Raw genomic sequence first — 4,393 nt, 5'->3', positions numbered from 1 at the left:
CCTATTTTGATTATGGTAATTATGCTAAGTATAGAGTAAGGGTGTGACATTTTAGTTGGTATCAGAGCCCACGGTTCTTCGACAGGGAAGACACTGCACTCCATCCACATGGAGAACTCGGCAAGTAAGTATCTTTGTATCCCATAGTTTATGCTAAGTTATGTGTCTATGTGATCTATATGTAGGTTAAGATAAGCGACGATGCCACCTAAACGTAAGGTACATGAAGGAGAGTCATCTAAGGGCAAAGCCCCAGCGGTCGAAGGTGAGGGCGGTGCACCACGACCTATAGATGATTTTGCTCAGCTGCTCCAACAACAAGCGAAAGTCCATGGGGAGCAGATACAGCAATTACTGGAGATGCAACGGACTACACATGAGCAGGCACATGAACAAGCCATGATCCCAAGACAAGGGCCTGTTCAAACTGATGTGTATGATCGTTTTCGACGTCTGAATCCTCCTGAATTCATGGAAGCACCAATCCAGCAGTAGCAGAAGAGTGGATTAAGTCATTGGAGGCCATCTTCTCCTACCTTCATATGGAAGATGTTGACAAAGTAACTTGTGCCGTCTTTTTGTTAACAAAACATGCAAGAATATGGGTGGAGAGTGCAAGGGTTGCATTACCGGTTGGACCATTGACATGGGAAACTTTCAAAACCGTATTTTACAACAAGTATTTCAGTAAAGATGTACGAGCCAAGAAAGCCAGCGATTTCCTTAACTTGAAGCAAGGAACCATGTCAATGACTGGATACATACAACAATTCGAGGCTGGAGTCCAATATGTATCATATATTGCAAAGGATGACACAAGTAAGGCCGAACACTTCATGCGGGGACTTCGCTCTGAAATTAAACGAGATGTACGAATGTCGAAAGTTGTTAACTATGGGGCGATAGTGGAAAGAGCACTGATGGCAGAACAGGATGAGCAAGACATTGACAGAGACAGACAACAAAGAAGACAACAGTACTTTCAGAAGAGCCAAGGAACGGGACAAGGCAAAAAGACTGATAGCAAGGGTACTAGACCAGAGGAACCCAATGGCAAGGGTCCCCCTCCACGTAAAGAACAGGATAGACCACCTTGTCCTAAATGTGGCAAACTTCATGGCTGGGAATGTATGCAAGGTTCCAATGTTTGTTATCGTTGCAAAAAGCCAGGACATCTCGCCAGGAATTGTCCAGGGAGTTCTGAGAAAGTACAGGGACGCCTTTCTCCATGACTAAAGAGGAAGTGGATGCGGATACATCGATGATCACTGGTAAGTTCTTGATTTCTGGTATTACTGCTATTGTTTTACTATATTCAGGAGCCACGCATTTCTTTATTTCGGAATCGTTTCTAAGGAGACTGGGCATTACAGCAAGTACAACAGAGGCACAACTCGCCATAGCCTTACCTTCCGGGCAAGAATTACAGACAGATCAGATTGTGAGAGGGTGTCAAATATATGTCCAAGGCCATCAGATGTATGCTGATTTGATAGTTTTGAGGATGACGGATTTTGACGTGATATTGGGAATGGATTGTGTGGGGACCCGGGCTCTAACTCGATTATCTGATTAGTTGGATCTTTGCTAGAAAATGTGGGTCAAAATTTTGCTTTTGACATTAAATCAAATGTATAAATGAAGCATGAAACTATTCTTTTTTCGATTAAACAAACATAATGTACATACAACTCTGTTTTGGTACAATCATATACTAGTGTTCAGAAAATCCAGTACACGTCTAGTACAAAACAACTAGTAATCTGCGATGCCCGAAATCACCACAATATCTTTATCTCTCATCTTGCTCGCGACCCTGATCCTGCCCCACCTGTTGTTATTTACACATACAGACACAACAACGGCCGGAAACTCCGGTGAGAATAAATCCCAGTATAAAACATGGTATACATGCATGTCATGCAATTAAATACAAAATCATAATACATGAATCAGTAATCATGACACATTAGTGAATACAGATAAAACAATACAACGCTTATTCTTTGACTCGACTCATATCTAAGTCTAGGGATCCCGGTGTGAATAAGACGTAACAAGTCTCCCACCTACTCTCCCAATCGGGGTGGCTGTACGTTTTATTCCTAGACTTCGGTCATCTCTGTATCGAATGTCTACAATCGGAGATGATCTGCTCCTATGCGTCGATACACCGAACGTCTAGTTTGACAATCTGTCAATGACTCCTATCTCAAATGTTTGAATATAAATCTATAAACAATACATAATCATACTCAAACATAAATCAGAATCTAGTATGTGATTTTGGGAAACTCGTATCCAGTCTGAATCGAGTCATGTCTTCCCGTGTTCACATGAATTATACCTTTCGTGTCGTAGGAATTGATCAAGATATTGAAGTCGAAGATCAAATCTGTCAATCAAATCTGAAATGACAATATATAGAAGTAGGTTATCAATATATAACTCACATCAAGTCTTGAACAAGTCAATAATCATTCTCGGTATAAGTCGACAGCCTAACTGCGTAGTTCTCAATACCGATAACATCAACTCAACATAATCAATCACAATCAACTCATAATCCTATCAAAACACAAATATATACTCTGAAATCTGTATAATTTCCACATACTACATGCTGGAACAACGAACCCATCTCATGCAGTATCCGGAAATCGATCCGATTGCAATTATACTATGCTCACCATATCAAGAATACATAATAACCACCATATCCAATTTTCCCCAACACTTAACTTCAAACCATGCTGAAATGCAAAGAAACTTACATCTTCTTGTAGCCAATGATGCAAGGATCAATAATCTCTACTTGGATTAGAATTTGGATAACTAGATCTTGAGAAATCTTACTTCAAAGCCTTGAAGAAACTTGAAGATGCTAAGGGGTTTTCTCGGTGGTCTGAAATGCAAGCAAAGATGAAGGTTACACATATATATATATCTTGCATGTTGAGTAACACATGGCCATTGCTTTGTGTAACACGCACGACCGCGGGTGCGGTGGCTCAGGGACCGCGGATGCGCTCATGCTGAGTAACACATGGCCATTGCTTCTGTCCATCTACCGCGGGTGCGGTGCACTGCTCAGCGCGGGTGCGCTCAGACTACGGCAATCCTTCAACATTTCAAAATCAACGACCGCGGGTGCGGTATGTCTTGGGCCGCGGGTGCGGTGACCCTACTGTAATTCTTCACGTTTCATGAGTTACAACCGCGGGAGCGGTAGGTCTTGGACCGCGGGTGCGGTCTCTATTGTATTCAAAACTCTACTCGCTGCCCTTACACCGCGGGTGCGGTCGAAACTGGGGCGCGGGGGCGGGGTCCTTTCATGCAAACTTCATAATCTCATCTTATCAACCTACAATTCTTGGGCATTACATTTCTCCCCCACTTAGATATGAGTTCGTCCTCGAACTCGCAAGCAATCAATCAAGGCAATCAACACTGACTGAATACTCACATCATGCGAATAGTTCTGGATATCTTTGTCTCATCTCTGATTCTGTTTCCCAAGTCGCTTCTTCAATGCCATGACGATTCAATTGGACTTTCACTAACGGAATAGTCTTTGTTCTGAGATGTTTCTCTTTCCGATCAAGAATCTGAATCGGCTGCTCAACGTAACTCAAGGTCTGATCTAACTCGGCTTCTTCAGGCTGAATGACATGAGAACTATCTGGCATATATCTACGTAGCATCGATACATGAAAGACGTCATGTATCCCAGATAGAGAAGGAGGAAGAGCAAGTCTATACGCACGATCGCCAATCTTTTCAAGAATCTCGTACGGACCGACGTATCGAGGAGACAACTTCCCACGCTTGCCAAATCTGGCCACGCCTCTGAAAGGAGAAATCTTCAAAAATACTCTGTCTCCCTGCTCAAACACTAACGGTCTACGTCTGATGTTCGCGTACTTCGCCTGTCTATCTTGTGCCGTCTTCATTCGTTTCTGAATTATCTTTACTTTCTCAGTCATCTCACGAATCATATCAGGCCCAAGTTCTAGTACCTCTGAGATGTCATCCCAGTACAACGGAGATCTGCACTTCTTTCCGTTTAACGCTTCGAACGGTGCCATCTCGATGCTAGTCTGGTAGCTGTTGTTGTACGAGAATTCACAAAGAGCTAGTGAATCTTGCCAAATAGTACCAAAATCTAGTACTACAGCTCTCAGCATATCTTCTAAAGTCTGGATAGTCCGCTCTGACTGTCCGTCTGTCTGGGGATGGTAAGCAGTACTCAAGTGTAATGTCGTACCTAGAGCCTGCTGTAGACTGTGCCAAAAGTGTGAAGTGAATCGTGGATCACGATCTGATACGATCGACTTCGGCACACCATGTAATCTGACAACCTCTCTGACATATATATCTGCCATCTGATCAT

General features: G+C 42.9%; 1 pseudogene; it reads right to left on the bottom strand.

Annotated features, from left to right (window-relative positions):
* LOC140985880 (uncharacterized) overlaps positions 1–4,393 on the bottom strand; it is a 71,602-nt pseudogene that overhangs the window by 65,825 nt on the left and 1,384 nt on the right.

The sequence above is a fragment of the Primulina huaijiensis genome, chromosome 10, assembly GCF_012295235.1.
Source record: "Primulina huaijiensis isolate GDHJ02 chromosome 10, ASM1229523v2, whole genome shotgun sequence".
Lineage (NCBI taxonomy): Eukaryota > Viridiplantae > Streptophyta > Magnoliopsida > Lamiales > Gesneriaceae > Primulina > Primulina huaijiensis.
Note: the sequence above shows the minus strand (reverse complement) of the source record. Positions and strands in the feature narration are given on the sequence as shown.